This window comes from Ambystoma mexicanum, chromosome 10 (genome assembly GCF_040938575.1).
Source record: "Ambystoma mexicanum isolate Mex_15411 chromosome 10, UKY_AmexF1_1, whole genome shotgun sequence".
NCBI classification, from domain to species: Eukaryota; Metazoa; Chordata; class Amphibia; order Caudata; family Ambystomatidae; genus Ambystoma; species Ambystoma mexicanum.
The window spans coordinates 727,004,186-727,020,024 of NC_090932.1; the positions used below are offsets into that span (position 1 = coordinate 727,004,186).

A 15,839-nucleotide genomic window follows, 5' to 3' on the forward strand; every position below is an offset into this window, starting at 1 on the left:
TATTAAATGCATGTACATGTTCGATCGAAGTGAATAAAAACTCTATATGGGTGTGCACTCTAAATGGGGCAGAGTAGAATGAATAAGGCCAAGCATTTGAGTTGAGTGCCCTCCATATTTCGTGTCACTGGCTACTCCTGCTATTGCCTTGGCTGCAGGAGGTGGTTGTAAATGTTTCTAATTTGATCGGTGCACACTAGTGTTGAGTCTAGTGTGCAATTAAATATCTGCCCCAGATCCACAATGCTAGGGTGCTGCTGCCTTAAGAAACGTATGAAGAAATGAGGCCTTGTCACAGTTTGGGGGGTCTTCTTTCCCCAATACTATTATCATTGTGCCCTGTAGGTCTTTGTGCACTCTCTCCTGTATAAATGGGACTTTGTCTGATATCCAAGTAAGCACTCCCTTGAGCATGTCAAGTAAGTCGCTCTGTATCATGGCCCAGACCACCTTTTTAGTAGTATTTCCTGGCTAGTTTGGAACAAAGGGGTTCCTAGCAACAATGCCACAGATATTCGTTTCCACTTCAGGCAAGAATACATTCTGTTCCTTTTAATATAGCCATTGAGCCCTCTAACTTTCCAAATGAATACATTAATGCTCAATCCCATAGTATCGCTGCACACAATATGGGTTTCCTAACCCCATCAACCTGAACGGTGGCGACAATTCTTACTGTTACCTAATCCCTCGATCTAGGTGCTACTTTCTATCCCCTTTTCCCATCGAGATTCAACAAACCCCAAAACTTTACAAAAAAGAAATACATTATTCCCCAAAAAATTAAGATAAGGATGAGTCTAATCAACAAAGTAATAAACAATTAAAAATAATAGCTCAACAGTAGATATGCACACGATGTTTTCAGCAGGGGGCGGGTTCTCAAATTGATCTTCTGTCACTTTGATGTGTGGGATTGTTAGAGACACCAAGTTACATGCATACGTTTGGGGGGAGCAGAGAGGTCGGTTGCTCGCTATAGCAACCGTTGCATCTTCTGGCAAAGTGACTGTGTTGTTCCACTCATGAAGCTTGCGCGCCTCACCACCCTTTCACCTCATGAAGCTACAGCCTCAATGAGGAAAGGTGACCCTAGTGATACCATCCCTGAGCCACATAACGAGTCCTATCATTTCATTTGTGTCCCATCATATCACTATTCTTAAAGATGTCAAGGTGTTTTTGTCAAGTGATGTCGTTAAGTATCCCCCACAATTGGGAATTCAAACCAAGGATCAAACAGTGTCCTAAGCACAGTTCTCAGTTCACAGATGGAGGAGGTTGCAAAGAGCTGCCCAAGTCACAGTCATCTCGTTGCCCCCACCCCTTATTAATTTTCAACTTTCTGGTCTGCCATTGTTCTTCCTTCATCCATTGTTCCCCATTGCTGTCATAGCTCTGCGGGGTTTGCATATTGTTATTTTCCATCCACTGATGAGCCTCCTTAGGACTATCAAAGAAAACCGACTTGCCGCTGAATGTCACTCTTAGCTTGACTGCATATATTAACATATACTTGATATGTAGCTTATGTAGCCTTTATTGATGCACACATGCTGCGACGTTTCTGTACCTGTCTTGTGCAGTGTAGTCTGGGTAAATTGCTAGGTCGCAGTTACCTTGCAGAATCCTGCCCCTTGTCTTGAGAATTTCAGTATCCCTTATCTACCTATCTATCTGTCTATCTATCCATATCGGTCTATCTAGCCTGGAGGAGGTCTTTCAGATAGGGTCCTATATGCTCTTTCTATTCTGAATCCTTGAGAGAATTTGCCACCCCTATTTTCTAGAGAAGCAGGATCTCTATATAGTTGGTAGAATTGGATTCCTCATCTTCCTCAAGTAAGCTGAGCACACTGATATTATTCCTTCTGGCTCTCCCTTCAGCCTCCTCTATTCTCTTTTCAGGAATAATAGTTCTCTAAGTAACTTGGTTCCACAGGGCCATCGTTTGTGCTGTTGTCTCTGCAATATGCGCACCTGAGGCCCCCACTCTCTCCGACAGTGGTCACAGGTCCAGACGCTGCAATGTGGCATCTACCTTCACTTCCCCATTCATAGTTTGCCTGAAGGTTGTGAGTAAGCTTCTATCATCTATCAGGTGTCTTCTGCTTTCGTTTTGTCTTGCTTCCTGTGTGGTTTGGCCTTTTCTTTTTTTGGCTTGAGGTCTAGGCCTGATTCTGACATTTGCACTGCCCTAGAATAGTGTTTTCACAGATATTTGTTCACAGAATCCCTGTCGTCTTTTGGATTTTAAATTCACTAGCTATCTCTCCCTGTTGCTCTGGTTCAACACATAAATCTGTAGAGGGTGTTAAAGACTCTAGCTGTAAAGATTGCAAGATCAATTTACTGTATTATTTAACTGCCTGCTTGACATGGGCTGTCTCAACACTGAGGGGCCACTATTCTCTACCTGCTAGAGAGAGGGTTATCCAACCACTCAGAAGGAGGTCTTATAGTTCCTGAACAGTGCTTCTGCTCTCCCTCTGCCTCACTCACCATTCCCCTGCAGGACTTCTCACACTCCTTCTATTCTGTAGCTGCACAGGGTGTTTTGTCCAGTCAGAAGCCATCTTTCAGGGGGTGTTTCCTATAAGATTTGAGATTCCTCATGGCTATCAGTCCTCCTGCTCTTGCCCGCGAATGTGCACAGTGCTCTCCCTTTCCAGTGCAACGCCATGCTTAATGTCCTTACCTCATCTGTCTAAGTACTCCCTCTACACTGAAATACATAGGATCACTGCCAGGCAGCCTTGGTACTGTCCTTATCCCAGTGCCATATCAGATCACTGCAGTATCACTTAGATTACAAAACAACATGTTTCTTGGCTGGATTATTTTTCTCTGTTTTCAGGAAGCGAGTGGCCAACTAGAGTATGGTGTCTGTCCTGATCTTGTCTTGCCCAGGTCCCGTCTGAACTGTCACGCTGCTGTTCTCTTACTCTGCTTTTCAGTTTTTTTTTTTGCCAGGCCAGAGGTTGCTCCTAATATATTGTTTCCACTGGCCCTTCCCGGCGATCTGTCGAGCTGTTGTAACAGCTTTTCCCTTCGGCCCACCAGCAGGAGCACCTCCCCCAGTGTCTAACGCCATACTGCACTTTTCGGCAGACCAGGTGCATGTTAGTCACCTCAGCAACCAAGCACTCCTTCCACACTGTCATGCAGGGGCTTGAGGCCAAGCTGTATTCAGCACTGTCTCATCCCTTCCACAGCCCAGAACCACCTTCAATTGCTCCAGCATCATCTTAGTCTACTCCCCAGCATGCATCTTTGGCTGGAGTGTTTCACCCGTTTTCACGTCATTGGAGGGTGAGTTTCAAGTCTGCATACTGTCTCGATACTCACATTTTGCAATCCATTGTGGTTGGCCACATCCCCCATACACATGAAAAGTTAATTAACCTCAATCATTTTAAAATCTTAGCCTATCTGAAGGAGCAGATGGAAAGATGGTGAGGGCTCCCTCCTATGCTGGTCATAATTTCCATTCTTTACACGGTGGAGCTCCGTAAGCAGTTATATCTATTTTTTGAATATCCTAATCCGGCTGCTGACTTGCTTTTCCTCGTGACTCAGAAAGATGCGCCGCAGAATGGCAAGGGGATCAGTACAGACAAGTCTGAGTTGGGGTATATCGCTGGAACGACTGAACTTGGGAGGTTTGGGGATTGCAGACTTACAGCTGTATTACTAAATCGCACAGTATGTTTTGATTGTTACTGGTTCACATCTGCAAATTCTCTGCCTCATTTGCACCTGGAGAATGCAATTTTGATCTCCTCTTTCACGTACTAGCCCTTTATCAGAACCTGACAGGGGGGGGGGGGCTTTCTTAAATTGCATCAATTGATGCAATGGAGTGGGCCTGCTGGAAATGACAAGAAAGACTGTGAGACTTCCAAGATGTTACTCCTCACATGTCTATCTGGATCAAATTGAGGGGCTTCCAGTTACCTTTGATTCAATTTTCTTTAAGAGCTTTGCCTCTATGGGATTGATAGCCAGATGACCAGAGTAACATGCGATGTACCTCTGTGGTAGAGCTGAATCGGCCATGTACTATCGGAGGTAGAGGAGGTACAGAATAAGCGTAGTGAAGGAACTTTATCACCATGATGCCTCCATGATGACAATTAATGCATTTTTGGGGGGGATGAACACACCAAAAGAACCTCAAACCCAGTCTAGTTGCCCACATATAAAATAGGTAAACCAGCTGTTCATTGCATATATGCTGGGGTTGCCACCACAGCTGGATTGGGTTTGGGCACCATTGAATTTGACAGCAGGTCCGTGTGTGAGGTTCCCCTCTTATACAGGTAGGTAGGATACTTCCAAACATTTAGACAAACAATTGATTTCTGAAGCAGTAGGCCCTTGATAGTCCCTGAAAGCCCTTTCAAACATGTGATGTCTGGGTAGCAATAAAGCAGAGGGCTGATGGTCACATACATCCATGTTGTCTGTTTTGTCTGTTTTGGGGGAACCGCAATAATAAAGGGTACTGAACATTACATTGATTTCCCCAATAAATCCCACTCTTGTTTAGTTGGACTTTTAAAAGTTCATATGGCATTTGTCACTTTGTGTGTGCTTTTAGTATTTGACATTGGAAAAAATGAAAGGAGTGAGATTTATGACGATGCCGTTTAAACATGTCTCCCATCCAAAACAGTAAACTTCAATGATGGGGGCAAATAGTTTCTCCCTTCCCACTATATACCAACTCCTTTCACATACTTTTGGAGTGGGGTGCTGGGCAGGCAGCATTTGGAGTGGGGTGCTGGGCAGACAGCATTTGGAGTGGGGTGCTGGGCGGGCAGCATTTGGAGTGGGGTGCTGGGCAGACTGCAGTCCCTGTTCTTCTGGCTGTGAGAAGAAGGGCACTCATCTTTGAGTTTTGACTGTAGTGGAGGTGAGAAGCATCTTTGTGCTGGTCTTGGGTAATGAACAGGTTGCTGTGTGCATGAGTAAATGTACAGAGACTACCTTCATTCCTTAGTGTGGCGTCTCTGCTTTGTGTGTTTGAAAACGCGAGTCTAACAATGCACTTACGTTTAAAATGATGCGAACACTTTTTTTCGAGACATACCATGCTGGCTGCCCATAAAATCTACGGATGCCCTGAGAGTACATGTGTTTCATTGATTTCTTCAATTAATGCCACCCCTGCCTTTGTGGATTTCTAAAGGCTCACTTTGGCACTGCCACTTCTTATATGCTTTTATTTTAGTCTATGGCATTTGGAAATCGTGAGAGGGTTATGTGATACTTGAGGCCATGTAAACATTCCCCCAACCACACACACAACAACAACTGCAATTCTGGAGGCATTTCCCCTGTCCCATTACATTCCTACTGAAGGGTTACCTTTCACCGCCTTTGGAAGTAGAGGATGGGCAGTCACTGTTCTGCTGGTTGTCTTTTACAGCCATGCGGCTGAAGAGGTACAACCGTCTTTGACCTTACTGGAGGTGGGAGGCATGTTTGTGCTGTTCTTGGGTAATGTGCATTTTGCAGAGGGCGTGGGTGAATCAACAGAGATAAACTGCATTCCTCGGTGTGGTGCCTCTGCCTCTGCTCACAAAGAATGCATGCACTCTGCCCCAATGGCAGCCTCTGTAGCTCTGAAAGAGGGATTAACAGCATCCTCGGATGACGGGTTCACAGAGGGCGAGGCAGAATGCAGCCTGTCAATCATTAGCGCCAACGGTGCAGGCATGCAGGGTTTAAAAATAACCTGCAATTCAACATGTTCAACACTGACCACACGTTTAGCTGAGTTTCGGTGTGTGAGGCTTTCTGCCACCATACAACAAACACTCAAGAGTGTCTGCGTGGGGAAGAGTCAATAACGGCAAATTCTGTTACAGCCAGTAAAACAGAAACTTGACTGCATAAATTGGTGCAGAAACCACATACCCCCAGGACAATATATGGAGTTATGTAGGACGTGAGGGAAGGTTGGTGCTCCTTCTATGCAAGGGAGTATTACCCAGGGTTGCATATACTCGCAATTGAAAGTAATGCTGGCAGGGGTGTAACAGACACCCGTGCAGCCCCTATGGTGCACGGGTGCCTCTATTAAGGTACACACATATGTGCCTGACTCTTGATATGTCAATCACTGGAGGGAATCACTGAGACCCCTTCACCACACTTTGCAGGGAATCCTATTCATGTTTTGTTACACCACTCCTCGAATGTGGGAAGGAACAATTTCAGCTAAACTGGAGGAACCTCAGAAAAGAACCGTAACACCCACATGAAAAATTCCTAATGCGGAAACCCTGAAAAGAGAAAACAGCCTTGAGAGTGAATGCGCAATACTAGACGCCGTTGTGATCAGCAGATGCTGCTTTGTTTAGGACAGTTTTACTTGTGCATTCCATTTTACACCCCCACGATATGTAATCAGGGGTGAACTGGTTTATATGGAACTCTGGAGATGTCCCTGTAGGCCTCTGCACCCTTGGCCTATTTTATGTGGTAACCTATATTATTTCCAAATTTTCTCTTAGGAAAAGGGTTGGGCTTGCTGAAAATATCCACTATGGGGCCACTTTGAACATTATTTCCAGGACCTCTTTTGGTTCCCAGTCCACATGTGTTAATGCCCATTTCGGATAACCCCTACTTCTTCCGTCAATATATCCATTTTTTTCTGTCTAGACAATCTTTCACCCATGCTGCTTCTATAGGCTTTCGTAGCGCCTGACATATTCTGCCCCCCCACCTCCCATCCCCCTTTATTTTTTTTCAGGACCAGTTTTCTTCCTTAATCTCTTCCCCGTTTTTTGGATCACCTTCCCGCTCCTGGACACTTGTGTACATCAACCAAATTAAACTTCAATTCTTTACTTATCAAACATCATTTATGGAACCTCTCAAACCTGCCTTACCAATAAACCATGCAACAACAAAAAACTGCAAAACGAACTTGCCTCCAATCAGCACATAATATTTGGCGACATCCTAAAGCCGTGGTGGACCATCTCACTTCAATTCTCGACTAAAAAGGCCTTCCCTTCTCTAACAGTCACCTTGCACAGGGGGGAGGAATCTGCCAAGCAATCGCCAATCGGTCACCATTGATGCCTGAACTCAGAACACAATGTGCCCAGGCTCGGACTGGTCTATAGGGCGATAGGCCCATGGCTGAACCAAAAATGCAAAATGCTGGTGTGGGCCAGTTTATTTGGTCAAAGTGGGCCACTTTTTTGGCCAATGTGGGCCAGTTTGATAAGTTACTTCACTGTGCAGTTTTGACCAGTGTTACTGAATAACTCTTCTTTAAAATACCATATTTGCATCACATTCCATCAAAAAACTCCCCCTTGGGTACTATTCCAAAAGTGTCACAAAAGGAACGAACTGTCCGCCACTTTTTCATTGGTGCCCGAGACAATTTTATGGCCCAATCCGACCCTGGATGTGCCCCACCCCCATTGGCTCTGCAGACCATTAACAGGCTCCTTTGTCCCATCCCTCTTGTCAAAATTGAGAAACAAGATGTGAGGTCACGAGTAAGATGTATATGTTAGCAGTGTTGAAAGTGTAGCAAGACTCCTTTATCCCAGAAAACCAAATGTTTGGAAAAAGATGTTGGAAACCAGGAATCTGCAAGGAGCTCACAATGGCCTGGTAGAAACGTGTCACCACCTATAGCATTTCCTCCCGGAAGGGGTTGCTATATGCATCCCTCACCCCACCAATCATGTTGCTGGTATGCCAGCATTCTGGTTATGTCACAGGGCCTCTAGTGAGATGCAGGTTAGTCGTAGGCATGAATAGACCATTCCAATTAGGAATCACTCAATGTCTGACTGCTATTACCCAATCACTGTAATTTATCAGTCTCATTTAGTTTGTCATCAAAGAGGTCAGACGGTATAAGTCAAGGATTTCTCTAAGGCCTGTGACAAATTCCTGGATGTCGTCACTGCTTCCATAGGCCAGGGGGGAGAGGCCGCTACCTGATAGTCCCCTATGGGGGGGTGCTCAGCGGGTGGATCTCTTGGGAGGGCAAACCCTCTTTGGAACCAGCAACAACTATTGTGGGAGAACGCAGTATCCATCTAAAACCTGCACCTCCCCTTCACCCTCACTCTCCTCACCCCTAACCTCCTATGCCAAATACTTCTTTAGTAAGCAAGAAGTAAGAAGGACTGAAACGAGGAAAAATGGGGATGACTATAATGAAGATCCAGATTCAGACACTGTGATGAGGAAAAGGCGCAGATCCGCAGGGATCACTCAGAGAAACCTGTCTGAATGGTCTAGCCTTCAGCCACAGACTTTACCAGATATGCATATAAAAACTGACAACAGACTCACACGAATGTCAGACGCTCAGGAGAGGAGCCCAGAGAGGGACCTTTGTTCAGCGAAGAAGACAGCGACAGCAGGAGTAGATCTAGGTGTGGAGACGCTGAAGTGGCAGCCTCCACGGTACACGCTGAACGGACCAGGAGGCTGGCTGGGAAAAGCACGAGCTGCACAGCACTACAGGATCATGCGGTCTGCCTGGAACGACACCGAACAGGATCAGAAGCTGCAGAGCCACTGCTGCAAACCAGTAGGTGCTCCACTGTGACAGTGAGGCAGAGAAAGACCTGGGAAAGCCTGCAACTCACCTCAGTGCTGCTGCCAAGACTCTAAAGGTATTTGGTTGGCTGAGCCTATGGTTGGGGGTCCCCACAGTGTGGAAAAACCCCTTGTGTGGAAAGTGGGGGAAGGAGAATAACCCCCATGTGACAATAAGAGGAACATCAGCACATTGTAACAAGAGGAATATGATTTGGGACCCTTATCAGAAAATCTCATAGCAAGTAGTAAGAAGACTAAATCTTCCTCATGACAGTACTTTGAGGGAAGGTGACCCAGGGCTGTCAACCAGAGGGAAGAAGATGAAGAGAACTATGAGAATAAGACAAATAAATGTAGTACTTGGCATGAGCGTAAACAAAGTCTACATTAGAAATCATGAGACTGCAAAGAGTACTGTGAGTGCAATACATTGTGCGAAACCTGAGGGTATTTTCACTCCTATTCTCCGTGGATCCTCTGCACAGGTGGCCAAGGAAAGGCAATAGCTATTGGGTCGTGGCCAAGGAAAGGCAATAGCTATTGGATCCCGACCCTGCGGGCAAAGAAGTGAGGGAGGATCATGTGGGTGGAGGGTCTGTGCCGACTAGGAGTGGGATGCCCTTGGGAGAGACATGGTATCCCTCTTTTCCTACTAATGACCAATGTAGAGACGCAGACATGTACGTCATTGTTAGAAACCCCCCCCTCACCGCCAACATATTGGATGAAGAATAAGAAGACACTATGCATGACACCAGGTATCATTCCAATACAGCATTGAGTGTATGAGAGACGGTATGCACTCAGACAACCATACCGAATGTACCCTTGAACTGAAGTGATAGTAGGATATTTGCAGACACCACTGAACATCGAAGAGCTGTAAAGAAGATCTGGGAAGTACGTTGTTTTGGATTGACCGAAGTTTGCACAGGTTTCTGATGAAGGTGCCACAGAGCAGTAAGTTGCAATAGTCCTGTTTTGGGCAGACAAGTGCACATGCCACTTCTAATCATTTTTTGGTCGAAAGGAAAGGTCAGCTGGCAGTGATCAGTTTTGTGGCGTATGCAGATGTGGAGGCAATGCGGTTGATGTGGCGTGTCATGTTAAGGGAGGTATCGAAATATACTCAGGATTTTTACTGTGGTGGTGACTACAATAATGTGGCCATCAATAGTGAATGCTTCATATGCCGGGGGAAGCTTGGCTAGGCGTAGGGGGACTGATGAGGAGCAGCTATGTCTTGTCATTGTTCAGAGAAAGACTGTGTGTGGCCATCTGCGTTTCAATGGTTTCATAGATTGAGTTTATCCTGAGCGAGTCCTATGGATGGTTACCAGAGAGGGGACAAGGATCTGCGTGTCATCGGCATAGTTGGTGTATGATGTGCCTGATGAGACCAGAAGATCAAAAAGGGGTTTTGTGTATATGTTGTATAGTATTGGGGGGATGCAGGAGCCTTGTGGTAAACCACAGCGGGTAGAGGTAGGGTGTGCAGAGGCTTTGCGGGCAAAGACTAAAGAAGATCTATCAGCTAGGAAGGAGGCGATCCAGTTGGCTGCATCAATGGAGAAGTGGGCTGCTGATGTGAGGTGGCATCATAGCATTTGGTGGTCCACCAAATACAACACTACGGAGAGGTCTAGGAGTAGGAGAAGGAAGAGGTTGCCATGGCCGTTGGCATCATCTAGCTGGTTCTTGAGATCCACTAAGGTGGCTTCGGTTCCGTGCTGTGGGTGGAATCCAGATTGCCGACTGCCCAAGATGTGATGGGATTCTAGGAATTCCTGTATTTGTAGGTAAGCGACTCTGTCAATGATTTTTAACAGCTGACGATTACACTTTTCTTAGAGCAGACAGACTTGAGGCTTGTGGAGGAGGCATAGCTCTCATAGCTAAATCTACTCTAGCCATGAGGCTAGACCCCTCTCCTGACGTTAAATCCTGTGAATCCCTCACTGCTAAACTACCCATCTCTGACTCCCAAACGCTCACCATTCATCTAATATACAGACCTCAAGGCCCCATCGGGTCATTTGAGGAGGACATATCCACCATTCTCTCTTACAATTTGAAAAACACCTTGCAAGTACTCCTACTAGGGGATCTCAATCTAGGATTTAATGACCCTAAAGACCAGCAAGCAGCAATAATCGCCAATGTTCTTACTGAATTTGGCCTCACACAGTTATGGACAGACCACCACCTCTTATCATTTACTACATTAGCAGCCAAAATTCTCACTACAAAAAACAACCCATCTGCTCCTCCTACCCTAACAAGGAATAAAAAGAATATTACGGTAGATAAACTCTTACCCATAATATTACCAACCCTCAACTCACTACCAGATACCACTGATCCCACCACGTTAGTTGACGACTATAATAAAACTATGACTGAAGCCTTAGACACCATTGACCCTCTAAAAATGAGAAAAAGTCAACCCTATGGCCATCTTAACTGCTGGTTCACCCCACACCTCAAAACCCTGAAAATGCGAAGTCATATGGAGGCAACTACTCTCTGATGAAAATAGAACCAACCATATCAATATCTCATCCCTCTACAAGAAAGAAATGTTTCTTTCCAAACAGGAAACATATAACAATAGATTTCTGCAAGCAAACTCAAGCACAAAGGAACTATTTGAAATCCTAAAAGAACTTGAAACTCCGGTCCCGGTGCCAGACAACTGTTTGAAGGACAAAACCTGGTGCTCCAATATACAGAAAGCCCTATCTAACAAAGTAACCACCCTTCAGGATAAGATTGCTAAAATAAAAGCCAACCTAGCTAATATGGTCTCACCGGCCAGTACTCCCACGCTTTCTCATAAACCATCTCACAACTTTAGTTTTTCAAAAGTATCATTTCTGGATCTACGTGAAATTTCCGAGGCAGAATAACCTGCAACGGAAATGTTCGCATGGGAAATGTAACAGTGAAGGAAAAGACTAAGTATGGCCAACTTAGTCACACAGCCAGAGCGGCTCCGTTATACCCAAAACAACGGGTTATGAAGTTAAAAAGACTTTCTTCAAAATATTCCTGTATATAGGTAAACATGCTTCTATCCAATTTCAAAAATGATAGTCAAAAAGAATCCAAGTCAGAAATAAATTCAATAATAATTTATCAAAAGATCATTGATAAGAGCACAACACTAATGGAATCTTAGTGAGGCTGCAGCTACACATCACATGTTAGGTATGGACTTAATATGCCAATGCATTTCGGAGTATACAAACTCCTTCATCAGGGCAAGTCTGTATTGAAATAATGTGAACACACAACATAAAAACACATGCATAAATCAATAAAGAAAATTTAAACACATACCAGAGTGTGGAATGTTCATATGAGCGTTGGAATATATGTTTGGAAATAAACAACAAAATAAATGCAGTAAGGAACAAGTAAATCAACAACATAATAAGGCTAAAGGAGTGAAAAACAAATAACAAATGGTACCTCTATACCGGTGTGTAGCCAGTGTAGCTTTTTTTAGGAGTGTCAGGCTGTCAGTAACACCCGTGGTCCAATAAAGGACAGCGGTCACAACGGCTTTCTAAAAGCATGAAAGTTAGAGTAATCAGAGGGCTACATGTGTTTAAGTGAAGCAGTTTATCTATTACAATCTAAAATGCAAAGATACCTGTAAACGCAGCACGGCCATGAGACAAGCCGTCTGAATGCTGCAGTGCATCGCCGTATTGTGGTGTTGCTAGGAAACGGGTTATTTACATAACCACGTGACCGCATCGCGTCTATAAGACGACGTGATGCGTGTGACTTTCAAATAGCTATGCTATCTCGATTTGTAAGTCCCTAAGGTGTAAACTAAGTAATTATATAGTCTAATGGTGGTCAAGTACTAATTCTAGGGTGCATAATGTCTAAAATAAAATTATAGAATCAGCATAGAAATGAAAAAAATACTCAGTGAAAACAGCTATGTTGTTTACATACAAAATGGCAAATATAAACAGAATCAACAAAAATAAATAAAATCTGCAGCTAATGGTGGCATTGAAAACAATGCCACCTTGGGTCCCAGACTGGACATCCGGGAGGCACGGCAGCAAAGTGTATACATCTATGTAAATATAAATCAACCAATTTAGCAGATTTAGAGCGACATGAAAATTTCTCAATCAGGGAAACAAACATAAATATTATATATCACCTGGAAACCCAGGCATCAAATACAGAAAAAAAACAACTTCTAAAGCAGATGAAATAGCACAAGACAGTGGAATACTGTCATACGTAAAGCATGATGTCCATGTACAACAAATCTGAGGTTCAAGGGAAAGTCTATAGAGTATACTGAACCTTCAATATTGGTTGCCACTGAATCACTATGTCATAGTTAAATGTAGCAATGATAGTTAATCTCTTCATTGAGTCCATGAGGAGATAAACTACCAAGTTTATCTATCCAAAAGGTTTCTCTCCTATTAAGCCGCAGTCCAAGGTCCTCATGTGGATTTTTCTTGCTCAATAACTCTAAGATCAAAAACTTAATTTGGGTTAGGTGATATCTATTTTCGATCCAGTGGCGGGCCACCGCTGAATTCGAATTGCAGTTCCGGATACAAGAACGATGTTCATTCCAACGTACTTTCGCTGCTCTTGTGGACTGACCTACATAGTACTTCCCGCAGGGACACTTGATACCATATATAATGTTCGTGCTATTGCAAGTTCCAAATGTTCTCAACAGGATTTTTTGACCTGTACGGGGATGGTGTATTGTGTTCCCTTTCAATATTAAATTACAGTTGGCACAATGAAGACAAGGATATGTCCCCGTGCGTTGGGTATGGGAAATGTACACACTACAAAATCTTCATCCATTTCAAAACCCTACAAACTTATACCCACACCCACAACACCCCCCCAAAATACCCCCACGCACACCCTACTTACCTTTTCTGTGTCCCTGCAGCCTTTTTTAAAATTCTTTCTTTTCATACCGACCCCACCAAAACACCTAACCACATACCACAATAAGTTAGAACTTTTGGCAGTTAGAACTTTTCATGGTGTATGTTTTGGGTCTTTTGGTGGGATCGATAATTTTTTTTCAGACATTTCGCCCTCTTCCTCAATTCTCGAGGTTGAAAAAGTCATCCTCTCCCTCAAACCTACGAACTGCCAGGGAGATAAATGCCCAGCCCAAATAATTAAAGATGCTGCTAGAGACTTGGCACCCTTCATATCAAAGCTAATCAATGCATCATTCTCTCCTGGCACCATCCCTAGCAACTTAAAGGAGTCCTGGGTACTCCCTCTTCGCAATAAACAGACATTAGCAATGCTGGACTGGCCCACTGGGAAACCAGGACTTTCCCTGGTAGGCCACAGGGGCATAGGGCCTCTTTTCTTGCTTGGGAAGTTGGGGGAAGGATACATAATTATGAGCGAATTCGTTATTACACTGGCTGTGGCTGGTGATTTCATTTCTGCCTGGGGCCCGGCGTGTGCCTGAACATTTGTGAGGGGCGCCGCCTGGGGAATGAACTGTATGTGCCCTGCAGCCCTGGGTTGCCTGCTGTGCGCAATATGATGAGCAGGTGCACTGCAGCACATGCCAGAGGGAGATCTGACAGGTCAGCCACGCTCCTCGCACCTGCAGGAGACACAACGGTAAGGATGATCTCCTCTTCTCGCCTGTCTCTTTAGTGTGCTGTATCTTTTCAATCTTCTACTCTGTCTCTTGTCTATCTTTCTCCTTGTGGCCCCTACAGATTGTATGAGTGCAGGTTGCATACTATATCTTTGTGTATTATCCCAGACTGCCAAACCCCTGCCTGGCCTCCCATTTCACAGTATGTGCCCCGGGTAATGACTTTCTTCCGGCTCCTATCTTCTCCTGTCTGTTTAAAGCTAGTTGCTCACATATCATTAGCCTGGGTTGAAACAAAGCCAATGGGTTCATTCCATCATTTTCTCAAGTCGTTGCGACCTTGTCCTCTCTTAAAAGGTATAACTGTAATGTCAGCGCCTGGCACATAGTGCACGCTGTGGTGCTCTTCTAAAAAGTTCGGCCCCTACAGGAGGGATGACCCGTCTGGGTGAAAGGTCGAGTTGGCATTCGGGTAGCCTTCAAATAGGATCCCTGCTAATGTATGGACCCTTACACATGCTCACCACAGTGCCGGAATCTGAGGTGTGCCTGCTTCTAAGCGCTCCCATGTTCAGCAATAACTCAAGTGGAGACACACAGAGGCTCCCGGACACGGAAGGCGGGCTTAGCTCCGGGTTTATTATTCATGGCACTAAAACTGTCCGAAATGTGTGTAGAGGCGAACACTGCACGTCTTTGGAAAGAACAGCACAGCACAAGGCCAAACTCGAAGGGAGAGTGAGTTTGAACATTAATATAGAGGTGCCATGTTTTTGCCTCCATTAACTTGCCACATTACATGGGTCTCTGGATTTTGGACACGGGTCTCCTGATGAAGAGCAATAATTTTCCCGTTTGGAGTGTTTTTTCCGTTTGGAATGTGCGTTATACATGGTAGGTATGTTAAATACATTATCTTGTCACATAAACGTTGAACTGTAACATGTGGGTGAAGCACACATAACACATGAACGAACACAGTGTACACTGGCCAGGCTAGGTAAAGAAAAGTCACAGACATATACAAAATGTCGCCCACATTCAGAAATTACATTTTCTTCTTTTTTGTGGTTGAGGAGTAATTCTTTGTCGTACAACGTTGAATTTTCAAACAGGTTGAGTCCTTAAAAACAGTAACACTAGCCTTGGAGGACCCCGGGAAGTCACTACCACTCACATTGCAAGAAGACATTAGGGGAGATATCAGGCCTGAAAATCAATAGGAACAAACTCCGAAATACTACTTCTAGCAGGGGATAAAGAGGCACAGGAACGGATGGCGGGATCACTTGGTCTAAACATTGCAAAAGAAGCAATTAGGTACCTGGGTATAACACTCATGCATAGGGTGGGCTTACTGTACAAGGAGAACTACCCCTCACTGTTGGATAGAGTGAAAAAGGACCTGGAGCGATGGTGTCCGCTAAGAACATCATGGTAGGGTAGAATTCAGTCGGTGAAAATGAACATTCTACCTAAGCTGCTATATTACTTCCATGCCCTCCCGATATCAATTCCAAACTCATTCTTCAAGGCACTGTCAAAGACAATTTTGTCATATATCTGGAATAAGAAGCCCCCTAGGGTTGCAAGATCGGTTCTTACGACACAC

At 44.6% G+C, this 15,839-nt stretch overlaps 1 protein-coding gene across 38 annotated transcripts in view; it reads right to left on the bottom strand.

The window, feature by feature from the left end:
* LOC138491680 (von Willebrand factor A domain-containing protein 5A-like) overlaps window positions 1-15,839 on the bottom strand; it is a 925,839-nt gene that overhangs the window by 831,548 nt on the left and 78,452 nt on the right. Inside the window, exon 2 of one of the 38 annotated variants that reach the window (XM_069618325.1) lies at window positions 12,067-12,163. The exons of the other annotated variants lie outside the window; for them this stretch is intronic. The gene's annotated coding sequence lies outside the window, so the exon portion shown is untranslated. The remainder of the gene's footprint in view (window positions 1-12,066; window positions 12,164-15,839) is intronic. 38 annotated transcript variants of the gene reach the window in all.